Source organism: Pristiophorus japonicus, chromosome 19, assembly GCF_044704955.1.
Source record: "Pristiophorus japonicus isolate sPriJap1 chromosome 19, sPriJap1.hap1, whole genome shotgun sequence".
Lineage (NCBI taxonomy): Eukaryota > Metazoa > Chordata > Chondrichthyes > Pristiophoridae > Pristiophorus > Pristiophorus japonicus.
Window position 1 is genome coordinate 52558597 of NC_091995.1, and position 14287 is coordinate 52572883.

Sequence of the window (14287 nt, forward strand, 5' to 3'; positions counted from 1 at the left end):
AACTTGGAGGGTTGTAGGGCTGGAGCAGTTCACAGGGATAGGGAGGGGCGAGGTCTTGGAAGGATTTGAATACGAGAATCAGAATTTTAAAATCGAGATGTTAATGGACCGGCAGGCAATATAGGTCAGCGAACACAGGGGTGATTGGTGAATGGGAGTTGGTGTAGGTTAGAATAGGGACAGTATTGGATGGAGGGTTGAGGATGGTAGGGTATCCAGGAGAGTTTTGAGGGAACAAAGCAAAAATGACTGTTTCACCAGCAGAGGGTTATGGCAGGGTGGAGAAGAGCGATGTTAGAGGTGGAAATATGCAGTATTGGTGATGGAGAGGATATGGGGCCCCAGTGATAAACCCATTATACATGGATTACGTGGGTCACAGGTTCCCAGTGATAATCCCATTATACACGGAGTAGGTGGTTCACAGGGTCCCAGTGATAATCCCATTATACACGGAGTAGGTGGGACACATGGTCCCAGTGATAATCACATTATACGCAGAGTTGGAGTGGGACACAGGCTCCAGTGTTAATCCCATTATACACGGACTATGTGGGACACAGGGTCCCAGTGTTAATCCCATTATACACAGAGTAGGTGGGACAGAGGGTCCGAGTGATAATCCCATTATAGACGGTGTAGGTGGGACACACGGTCCCAGTGATAATCCCATTATACACGGAGTAGGTGGGCCACAGGGTACCAGTGATAATCCCATTATACATGGAGTAGGTGGGGCACAGAGTCCCAGTGATAATTCCATTGTACACAGAGTAGGTGGGACAAAGAGTCCAATGTTAATCCCATTATACATGGAGTATGTGGGACACAGGGTCCCAGAGATAATCCCGTTATACACGCAGTAGGTGGGGCACAGACTCCCAGTGATAATCCTATTATACACGGAGTAGGCGGGACAGAGGGTCCCAGTGATAATCCCATTATACACGGAATAGTTGGGACACAGGGTCCCATTGTTAATCCCATTATACATGTTAAAGGTGGGACATAGCATCCCAGTGATAATCCCATTATACACGGAGTAGGTGGGGCATTGGGTCCCAGTGATAATCTCTTTATGCATGGAGTAGGTGGGCCACAGGGTACCAGTGATAATCCCATTATACATGGAGTAGGTGGGGCACAGAGTCCCAGTGATAATTCCATTGTACACAGAGTAGGTGGGACACAGAGTCCAATGTTAATCCCATTATACATGGAGTATGTGGGACACAGGGTCCCAGTGATAATCCCGTTATACACGCAGTAGGTGGGGCACAGGCTCCCAGTGATAATCCTATTATACACAGAGCAGGCGGGACAGAGGGTCCCAGTGATAATCCCATTATACACGGAATAGTTGGGACACAGGGTCCCATTGTTAATCCCATTATACATGTTAAAGGTGGGACACAGCATCCCAGTGATAATCTCATTATACACGGAGTTTCGGGACACAGGATGCCAGTGTAAATCGATTGTATGCAGACTAGGTGGGACTCACGGTCCCAGTGGTAATCTCATTATACGCGGAGTAAGTGGGACACAGGGTCCCAGTGTTAATCCCATTATACACGGAGTAGATGGGAAACAGGGTCCCAGTGATAATCCCATTATACACAGAGTAGGTTGGACACACAATCCCAGTGATAATCCCATTATACAAAGTGCACGTGGGACACACGATCCCAGTGATAATCCCATTATACACGGAGTAGGTGGGACAAACGGTCGCAGTGATAAACCAATTATACATGGAGTAGTTGGGACACAGGGTCCTAGTGATAATCCCATTATGCACGGAGTGGATGGGACTCATGGTCCCAGTGATAATCCCATTATACATGGAGTAGTTGGGACACAGGGTCCCAGTGTTAATCCCACTGCATACAGAGTAGATGGGACACACGGCCCAAGTGATAATCCCATTTTACATGGAGTATGTGGGACACAGGTTCCCAGTGTTAATCCCATTATACACAGAGTAGGTAGGGCACAGGGTCCAGTGTTAATCCCACTCTACATGAAGTATGTGGGACACAGCGTCCCAATGTTAATTCCATTTTACATGTCGTATGTGCGACACAGCGTCCCTGTTATCCCATTATACACGGAATAGGTAGGACACAGGCTCCCAGTGATAACCCCATTATACATGGAGTAGGTGGGACACAGGGTCCCAATGATAATCCCATTATACACAGAGTAGGTGGGACACAGGGTCCCAGTGTTAATCCCATTATACATGGAGTAGGTGGGACACAGGGTCCGAGTGATAATCCCATTATACACGGAGTAGGTGGGACACAGGGTCGCAGTGTTAATCCCATTGTACATGGAGTAGGTGGGACACAGGGTCCCAGTGATAATCCCATTATACATGGAGTATGTGGGGCACAGAGTCCCAGTGATAATCCTATTATACACGGAGCAGGCGGGACAGAGGGTCCCAGTGATAATCACATTATACACGGAATAGTTGGGACACAGGGTCCCATTGTTAATCCCATTATACATGTTAAAGGTGGGACACAGCATCCCAGTGATAATCTCATTATACACGGAGTTTCGGGACACAGGATGCCAGTGTAAATCGATTGTATACAGAGTAGGTGGGACTCACGGTCCCAGTGATAATCTCATTATAAGCGGAGTAAGTGGGACACAGGGTCCCAGTGTTAATCCCATTATACATGGAGTAGATGGGAAACAGGGTCCCAGTGATAATCCCATTATACACAGAGTAGGTTGGACACACAATCCCAGTGATAATCCCATTATACAAAGTGCACGTGGGACACACGATCCCAGTGATAATCCCATTATACACGGAGTAGGTGGGACAAAACGGTCGCAGTGATAAACCAATTATACATGGAGTAGTTGGGACACAGGGTCCTAGTGATAATCCCATTATGCACGGAGTGGATGGGACACATGGTCCCAGTGATAATCCCATTATACATGGAGTCGTTGGGACACAGGGTCCCAGTGTTAATCCCACTGCATACAGAGTAGATGGGACACACGGCCCAAGTGATAATCCCATTTTACATGGAGTATGTGGGACACAGGTTCCCAGTGTTAATCCCATTATACACAGAGTAGGTAGGGCACAGGGTCCAGTGTTAATCCCACTCTACATGAAGTATGTGGGACACAGCGTCCCAATGTTAATTCCATTTTACATGTCGTATGTGCGACACAGCGTCCCTGTTATCCCATTATACACGGAATAGGTGGGACACAGGCTCCCAGTGATAACCCCATTATACATGGAGTAGGTGGGACACAGGGTCCCAGTGATAATCCCATTATACACAGAGTAGGTGGGACACAGGGTCCCAGTGTTAATCCCATTATACATGGAGTAGGTGGGACACAGGGTCCCAGTGATAATCCCATTATACATGGAGTAGGTGGGGCACAGAGTCCCAGTGATAATTCCATTGTACACAGAGTAGGTGGGACACAGAGTCCAATGTTAATCCCATTATACATGGAGTATGTGGGGCACAGGGTCCCAGTGATAATCCCGTTATACACGCAGTAGGTGGGGCACAGGCTCCCAGTGATAATCCTATTATACACGGAGCAGGCGGGACAGAGGGTCCCAGTGATAATCACATTATACACGGAATAGTTGGGACACAGGGTCCCATTGTTAATCCCATTATACATGTTAAAGGTGGGACACAGCATCCCAGTGATAATCTCATTATACACGGAGTTTCGGGACACAGGATGCCAGTGTAAATCGATTGTATGCAGAGTAGGTGGGACTCACGGTCCCAGTGATAATCTCATTATACGCGGAGTAAGTGGGACACAGGGTCCCAGTGTTAATCCCATTATACACGGAGTAGATGGGAAACAGGGTCCCAGTGATAATCCCATTATACACAGAGTAGGTTGGACACACAATCCCAGTGATAATCCCATTATACAAAGTGCACGTGGGACACACGATCCCAGTGATAATCCCATTATACACGGAGTAGGTGGGACACAGGGTCCAAGTGATAATCCCATTATACACGGAGTAGGTGGGACACAGGGTCGCAGTGTTAATCCCATTATACATGGAGTAGGTGGGACACAGGGTCCCAGTGATAATCCCATTATACACGGAGTAGGTGGGACACAGGGTCCCAGTGTTATTCCCCTTATACACAGAGTAGGGTTGGGATACAGGCTCCAGTGTTAATCCCATTATACATGGAGTAGGTGGGACGCACGGTCCCAGTGATAATCCCATTATACACAGAGTAGGTGGGACACAGGGTCCAATGTTAATCCCATTATACATGTAGTATGTGCGACAAAGCGCCCAGTGTTAATCCCATTATACATGGAGTAGGTGGGACACAGAGTCCCAGTGATAATCCCATTAAACAAGGAGTAGGTGGGACTCAGGGTCCCAGTGTTATTCCCATTATACACGGAGTAGGTGGGACACACGGTCCCAGTGATAATTCCATTCTTCACAGAGTAGTGTTAGGACACAGGCTCCAGTGTTAATCCCATCATGCACAGACTAGGTGGGAATCATGAGCCCAGAGATAATCCCATTGTACACAGCGTATGTGGGACACGGGGTACAGTGTTAATCCCACTCAACATGGAGTATGTGGGACACAGCGTCCCAATGTTAATCCCATTTTACATGTAGTATATGCGACACAGCATCCCTGTGTTAATCTCATTATACATGGAGTAGGTGGGACATACGGTCCCAGTGATAATCCCATTATACACGGAGTAGGTGAGACACAGGGTCCCAGTGTTATTCCCCTTATACACAGAGTAGGGTTGGGACACAGGCTCCAGTGTTAATCCCATTATACACGGAGTAGATGTGACATACGGTCCCAGTGTTAATCCCATTATACAAGGAGTAGGTGGGACACACGGTCCCAGTGTTAATCCCATTATACAAGGAGTAGGTGGGACACAGGGTCCAGTGTTAATCCCATTATACATGTAGCATGTGCGACACAGCGTACCAGTGATAATCCCATTATACACGGAGTAGGTGGGACACACAGTTCCAGTGATAATCCCATTATACATGGAGTAGGTGCGACCCAGATTCCCAGTGTTAATCCCATTATACATGGAGTAGTTGGGACACACAGTCACAGTGTTAATCCCATTATACATGGAGTAGGTGGGACACAGGGTCCCAGTGATAATCCCATTATACACAGAGTAGGTGGGACACAGTGTCCCAGTGTTAATCCCATTATACACGGAGTAGTTGAGACACAGTGTCCCAGTGCTAATGCCATTATACACGGAGTAGGTGGGACACATGGTCCCAGTGATAATCCCATTATACATGGAGCAGATGGGACACACGGTCCCAGTGATAATCCCATTATACACAGAGTAGGTGTGACACAGGGTTCCAGTGTTAATCCCATTATACATGGAGTAGTTGGGACACAGGGTCCCAGTGTTAATCCTATTATGCACGGTGTATGTGGGACACAGGGTCCCAGTGATAATCCCATTATAAATGGAGTAGCTGGGACACAGGGTCCCAGTATTCATCCCATTATACATGGAGTATGTGAGACACTGGGTCCCAGTGATAATCCCATTATACACGGAGTAGGTGGGAGACACGGTCCCAGTGATAATCCCATTATACACGGAGTTGGTGGGACACAGTTTGCCAGTGTTAATCCCATTATACATGGAGTATGTGGAACTCTGGGTCCCAGTGTTAATCCCATTATACATGGAATAGCTGGGACACAGGGTCCAGTGTTATTCCCAGTATACATAGAGTAGGTGGTACACACGGACCCAGTGATAATTCCATTATACATGGAGTAGGTGGGACACAGGTTCCCAGTGTTAATCCCACTGTATACAGAGTAGATGGGACACACAGCCTCAGTGATAATCCCATTATACACGGAGTAGGTGGGCCACAGGGTACCAGTGATAATCACATTATACAAGGAGTAGGTGGGACACAGCGTCCCAGTGATAATCCCATTATACACGGAGTTGGTGGGACACAGTTTGCCAGTGTTAATCCCATTATACATGGAGTATGTGGGACTCTGGGTCCCAGTGTTAATCCCATTATACATGGAATAGCTGGGACACAGGGTCCAGTGTTATTCCCAGTATACATAGAGTAGGTGGTACACACGGTCCCAGTGATAATTCCATTATACATGGAGTAGGTGGGACACAGGTTCCCAGTGTTAATCCCACTGTATACAGAGTAGATGGGACACACAGCCTCAGTGATAATCTCATTATACACGGAGTAGGTGGGCCACAGGGTACCAGTGATAATCACATTATACATGGAGTAGGTGGGGCACAGAGTCCCAGTGATAATTCCATTGTACACAGAGTAGGTGGGACAAAGAGTCCAATGTTAATCCCATTATACATGGAGTATGTGGGACACAGGGTCCCAGAGATAATCCCGTTATACACGCAGTAGGTGGGGCACAGGCTCCCAGTGATAATCCTATTATACACGGAGTAGGCGGGACAGAGGGTCCCAGTGATAATCCCGTTATACACGGAATAGTTGGGACACAGGGTCCCATTGTTAATCCCATTATACATGTTAAAGGTGGGACATAGCATCCCAGTGATAATCCCATTATACACGGAGTAGGTGGGGCATTGGGTCCCAGTGATAATCTCTTTATGCATGGAGTAGGTGGGCCACAGGGTACCAGTGATAATCCCATTATACATGGAGTAGGTGGGGCACAGAGTCCCAGTGATAATTCCATTGTACACAGAGTAGGTGGGACACAGAGTCCAATGTTAATCCCATTATACATGCAGTATGTGGGACACAGGGTCCCAGTGATAATCCCGTTATACACGCAGTAGGTGGGGCACAGGCTCCCAGTGATAATCCTATTATACACGGAGCAGGCGGGACAGAGGGTCCCAGTGATAATCCCATTATACACGGAATAGTTGGGACACAGGGTCCCATTGTTAATCCCATTATACATGTTAAAGGTGGGACACAGCATCCCAGTGATAATCTCATTATACACGGAGTTTCGGGACACAGGATGCCAGTGTAAATCGATTGTATGCAGAGTAGGTGGGACTCACGATCCCAGTGATAATCTCATTATACGCGGAGTAAGTGGGACACAGGGTCCCAGTGTTAATCCCATTATACACGGAGTAGATGGGAAACAGGGTCCCAGTGTTAATCCCATTATACAAAGTGCACGTGGGACACACGATCCCAGTGATAATCCCATTATACACGGAGTAGGTGGGACAAACGGTCGCAGTGATAAACCAATTATACATGGAGTAGTTGGGACACAGGGTCCCAGTGATAATCCCGTTATACACGCAGTAGGTGGGGCACAGGCTCCCAGTGATAAACCTATTATACACGGAGCAGGCGGGACAGAGGGTCCCAGTGATAATCCCATTATACACGGAATAGTTGGGACACAGGGTCCCATTGTTAATCCCATTATACATGTTAAAGGTGGGACACAGCATCCCAGTGATAATCTCATTATACACGGAGTTTCGGGACACAGGATGCCAGTGTAAATCGATTGTATGCAGAGTAGGTGGGACTCACGATCCCAGTGATAATCTCATTATACGCGGAGTAAGTGGGACACAGGGTCCCAGTGTTAATCCCATTATACACGGAGTAGATGGGAAACAGGGTCCCAGTGTTAATCCCATTATACAAAGTGCACGTGGGACACATGATCCCAGTGATAATCCCATTATACACGGAGTAGGTGGGACAAACGGTCGCAGTGATAAACCAATTATACATGGAGTAGTTGGGACACAGGGTCCTAGTGATAATCCCATTATGCACGGAGTGGATGGGACACATGGTCCCAGTGATAATCCCATTATACATGGAGTAGTTGGGACACAGGGTCCCAGTGTTAATCCCCTTATACACAGAGTAGGTGGGACACAGGGTCGCAGTGTTAATCCCATTATACATGGAGTAGGTGGGACACAGGGTCCCAGTGATAATCCCATTATACACGGAGTAGGTGGGACACAGGGTCCCAGTGTTATTCCCCTTATACACAGAGTAGGGTTGGGACACAGGCTCCAGTGTTAATCCCATTATCCACGGAGTAGGTGGGACGCACGGTCCCAGTGATAATCCCATTATACATGGAGTAGGTGGGACACAGGGTCCCAGTGATAATCCCATTATACACAGAGTAGGTGGGACACACAGGGTCCCAGTGTTAATCCCATTATACATGGAGTAGGTGGGACACAGGGTCCCAGTGATAATCCCATTATACATGGAGTAGGTGGGACACAGGGTCCCAGTGATAATCCCCTTATACACATTGTAGGTGGGACACAGGGTCGCAGTGTTGATCCCATTATACATGGAGTAGGTGGGACACAGGGTCCCAGTGATAATCCCATTATACACGGAGTAGGTGGGACACAGGGTCCCAGTGTTATTCCCCTTATACACAGAGTAGGGTTGGGATACAGGCTCCAGTGTTAATCCCATTATACATGGAGTAGGTGGGACGCACGGTCCCAGTGATAATCCCATTGTACACAGAGTAGGTGGGACACAGGGTCCAATGTTAATCCCATTATACATGTAGTATGTGCGACAAAGCGCCCTGTGTTAATCCCATTATACATGGAGTAGGTGGGACACAGAGTCCCAGTGATAATCCCATTAAACAAGGAGTAGGTGGGACTCAGGGTCCCAGTCATAATCCCATTATATAAGGAGTAGGTGGGACACAGGGTCCCAGTCATAATCCCATTATATAAGGAGTAGGTGGGACACAGGGTCCCATTGTTAATCCCATTGTACACACAGTAGGTGGGACACACTGTCCCACTGATAACCTCATTATACAGGGAGTAGTTGGGACACAGGGTCGCATGTGTTAATCCTATTATACACGGAGTAGTTGGGACACAGGGTCCCAGTATTAATGCAATTTTACACGGAGTAGCTGGGACACAGGGTCCCAGTGATAATCCCATTATACAAGGAGTAGGTGGGACACAGCGTCCCAGTGATAATCCCATTATACACGGAGTTGGTGGGACACAGTTTGCCAGTGTTAATCCCATTATACATGGAGTATGTGGGACTCTGGGTCCCAGTGTTAATCCCATTATACATGGAATAGCTGGGACACAGGGTCCAGTGTTATTCCCAGTATACATAGAGTAGGTGGTACACACGGTCCCAGTGATAATTCCATTATACATGGAGTAGGTGGGACACAGGTTCCCAGTGTTAATCCCACTGTATACAGAGTAGATGGGACACACAGCCTCAGTGATAATCCCATTATACACGGAGTAGGTGGGCCACAGGGTACCAGTGATAATCACATTATACATGGAGTAGGTGGGGCACAGAGTCCCAGTGATAATTCCATTGTACACAGAGTAGGTGGGACAAAGAGTCCAATGTTAATCCCATTATACATGGAGTATGTGGGACACAGGGTCCCAGAGATAATCCCGTTATACACGCAGTAGGTGGGGCACAGGCTCCCAGTGATAATCCTATTATACACGGAGTAGGCGGGACAGAGGGTCCCAGTGATAATCCCGTTATACACGGAATAGTTGGGACACAGGGTCCCATTGTTAATCCCATTATACATGTTAAAGGTGGGACATAGCATCCCAGTGATAATCCCATTATACACGGAGTAGGTGGGGCATTGGGTCCCAGTGATAATCTCTTTATGCATGGAGTAGGTGGGCCACAGGGTACCAGTGATAATCCCATTATACATGGAGTAGGTGGGGCACAGAGTCCCAGTGATAATTCCATTGTACACAGAGTAGGTGGGACACAGAGTCCAATGTTAATCCCATTATACATGGAGTATGTGGGGCACAGAGTCCCAGTGATAATTCCATTGTACACAGAGTAGGTGGGACACAGGGTCCCAGTGATAATCCCGTTATACACGCAGTAGGTGGGGCACAGGCTCCCAGTGATAATCCTATTATACACGGAGCAGGCGGGACAGAGGGTCCCAGTGATAATCCCATTATACACGGAATAGTTGGGACACAGGGTCCCATTGTTAATCCCATTATACATGTTAAAGGTGGGACACAGCATCCCAGTGATAATCTCATTATACACGGAGTTTCGGGACACAGGATGCCAGTGTAAATCGATTGTATGCAGAGTAGGTGGGACTCACGATCCCAGTGATAATCTCATTATACGCGGAGTAAGTGGGACACAGGGTCCCAGTGTTAATCCCATTATACACGGAGTAGATGGGAAACAGGGTCCCAGTGTTAATCCCATTATACAAAGTGCACGTGGGACACACGATCCCAGTGATAATCCCATTATACACGGAGTAGGTGGGATAAACGGTCGCAGTGATAAACCAATTATACATGGAGTAGTTGGGACACAGGGTCCTAGTGATAATCCCATTATGCACGGAGTGGATGGGACACATGGTCCCAGTGATAATCCCATTATACATGGAGTAGTTGGGACACAGGGTCCCAGTGTTAATCCCCTTATACACAGAGTAGGTGGGACACAGGGTCGCAGTGTTAATCCCATTATACATGGAGTAGGTGGGACACAGGGTCCCAGTGATAATCCCATTATACACGGAGTAGGTGGGACACAGGGTCCCAGTGTTATTCCCCTTATACACAGAGTAGGGTTGGGACACAGGCTCCAGTGTTAATCCCATTATCCACGGAGTAGGTGGGACGCACGGTCCCAGTGATAATCTCATTATACATGGAGTAGGTGGGACACAGGGTCCCAGTGATAATCCCATTATACACAGAGTAGGTGGGACACACAGGGTCCCAGTGTTAATCCCATTATACATGGAGTAGGTGGGACACAGGGTCCCAGTGATAATCCCATTATACATGGAGTAGGTGGGACACAGGGTCCCAGTGATAATCCCCTTATACACATTGTAGGTGGGACACAGGGTCGCTGTGTTGATCCCATTATACATGGAGTAGGTGGGACACAGGGTCCCAGTGATAATCCCATTATACACGGAGTAGGTGGGACACAGGGTCCCAGTGTTATTCCCCTTATACACAGAGTAGGGTTGGGATACAGGCTCCAGTGTTAATCCCATTATACATGGAGTAGGTCGGACGCACGGTCCCAGTGATAATCCCATTATACACAGAGTAGGTGGGACACAGGTTCCAATGTTAATCCCATTATACATGTAGTATGTGCGACAAAGCGCCCTGTGTTAATCCCATTATACATGGAGTAGGTGGGACACAGAGTCCCAGTGATAATCCCATTAAACAAGGAGTAGGTGGGACTCAGGGTCCCAGTGTTATTCCCATTATACACGGAGTAGGTGGGACACACGGTCCCAGTGGTAATTCCATTCTACACAGAGTAGTGTTAGGACACAGGCTCCAGTGTTAATCCCATCATGCACAGACGAGGTGGGAAACATGAGCCCAGAGATAATCACATTGTACACAGCGTAGGTGGGACACGGGGTAAAGTGTTAATCCCACTCAACATGGAGTATGTGGGACACAGCGTCCCAATGTTAATCCCATTTTACATGTAGTATATGCGACACAGCGTCCCTGTGTTAATCTCATTATACATGGAGTAGGTGGGACATACGGTCCCAGTGATAATCCCATTATGCACGGAGTAGGTGGGACACACGGTCCCAGTGATAATCCCATTATACACAGAGTAGGTGTGACACAGGGTTCCAGTGTTAATCCCATTATACATGGAGTAGTTGGGACACAGGGTCCCAGTGTTAATCCTATTATGCACGGAGTAGGTGGGACACAGGGTCGCAGTGTTAATCCCATTATACATGGAGTAGGTGGGGCACAGAGACCCAGTGATAATCCTATTATACACGGAGCAGGCGGGACAGAGGGTCCCAGTGATAATCCCATTATACACGGAATAGTTGGGACACAGGGTCCCATTGTTAATCCCATTATACATGTTAAAGGTGGGACACAACATCCCAGTGATAATCTCATTATACACGGAGTTTCGGGACACAGGATGCCAGTGTAAATCGATTGTATACAGAGTAGGTGGGACTCACGGTCCCAGTGATAATCTCATTATACGCGGAGTAAGTGGGACACAGGGTCCCAGTGTTAATCCCATTATACACGGAGTAGATGGGAAACAGGGTCCCAGTGATAATCCCATTATACACAGAGTAGGTTGGACACACAATCCCAGTGATAATCCCATTATACAAAGTGCACGTGGGACACACGATCCCAGTGATAATCCCATTATACACGGAGTAGGTGGGACAAACGGTCGCAGTGATAAACCAATTATACATGGAGTAGTTGGGACACAGGGTCCTAGTGATAATCCCATTATGCACGGAGTGGATGGGACACATGGTCCCAGTGATAATCCCATATACATGGAGTAGTTGGGACACAGGGTCCCAGTGTTAATCCCACTGCATACAGAGTAGATGGGACACACAGCCCAAGTGATAATCCCATTTTACATGGAGTATGTGGGACACAGGTTCCCAGTGTTAATCCCATTATACACAGAGTAGGTAGGGCACAGGGTCCAGTGTTAATCCCACTCCACATGAAGTATGTGGGACACAGCGTCCCAATGTTAATTCCATTTTACATGTCGTATGTGCGACACAGCGTCCCTGTTATCCCATTATACACGGAATAGGTGGGACACAGGGTCCCAGTGATAATCCCATTATACATGGAGTAGGTGGGGCACAGAGTCCCAGTGATAATTCCATTGTACACAGAGTAGGTGGGACACAGAGTCCAATGTTCATCCCATTATACATGGAGTATGTGTGTCACAGGGTCCCAGTGATAATCCCGTTATACACGCAGTAGGTGGGGCACAGGCTCCCAGTGATAATCCTATTATACACAGAGCAGGCGGGACAGAGAGTCCCAGTGATAATCACATTATACACGGAATAGTTGGGACACAGGGTCCCATTGTTAATCCCATTATACATGTTAAAGGTGGGACACAGCATCCCAGTGATAATCTCATTATACACGGAGTTTCGGGACACAGGATGCCAGTGTAAATCGATTGTATACAGAGTAGGTGGGACTCACGGTCCCAGTGATAATCTCATTATACGCGGAGTAAGTGGGACACAGGGTCCCAGTGTTAAACCCACTGCATACAGAGTAGATGGGACACACGGCCCAAGTGATAATCCCATTTTACATGGAGTATGTGGGACACAGGTTCCCAGTGTTAATCCCATTATACACAGAGTAGGTAGGGCACAGGGTCCAGTGTTAATCCCACTCCACATGAAGTATGTGGGACACAGCGTCCCAATGTTAATTCCATTTTACATGTCGTATGTGCGACACAGCGTCCCTGTTATCCCATTATACACGGAATAGGTGGGACACAGGGTCCCAGTGATAATCCCATTATACATGGAGTAGGTGGGGCACAGAGTCCCAGTGATAATTCCATTGTACACAGAGTAGGTGGGACACAGAGTCCAATGTTCATCCCATTATACATGGAGTATGTGTGTCACAGGGTCCCAGTGATAATCCCGTTATACACGCAGTAGGTGGGGCACAGGCTCCCAGTGATAATCCTATTATACACAGAGCAGGCGGGACAGAGAGTCCCAGTGATAATCACATTATACACGGAATAGTTGGGACACAGGGTCCCATTGTTAATCCCATTATACATGTTAAAGGTGGGACACAGCATCCCAGTGATAATCTCATTATACACGGAGTTTCGGGACACAGGATGCCAGTGTAAATCGATTGTATACAGAGTAGGTGGGACTCACGGTCCCAGTGATAATCTCATTATACGCGGAGTAAGTGGGACACAGGGTCCCAGTGTTAATCCCATTATACACGGAGTAGATGGGAAACAGGGTCCCAGTGATAATCCCATTATACACAGAGTATGTTGGACACACAATCCCAGTGATAATCCCATTATACAAAGTGCACGTGGGACACACGATCCCAGTGATAATCCCATTATACACGGAGTAGGTGGGACAAACGGTCGCAGTGATAAACCAATTATACATGGAGTAGTTGGGACACAGGGTCCTATTGATAATCCCATTATGCACAGAGTGGATGGGACACATGGTCCCAGTGATAATCCCATTATACATGGAGTAGTTGGGACACAGGGTCCCAGTGTTAATCCCACTGCATACAGAGTAGATGGGACACACGGCCCAAGTGATAATCCCATTTTACATGGAGTATGTGGGAC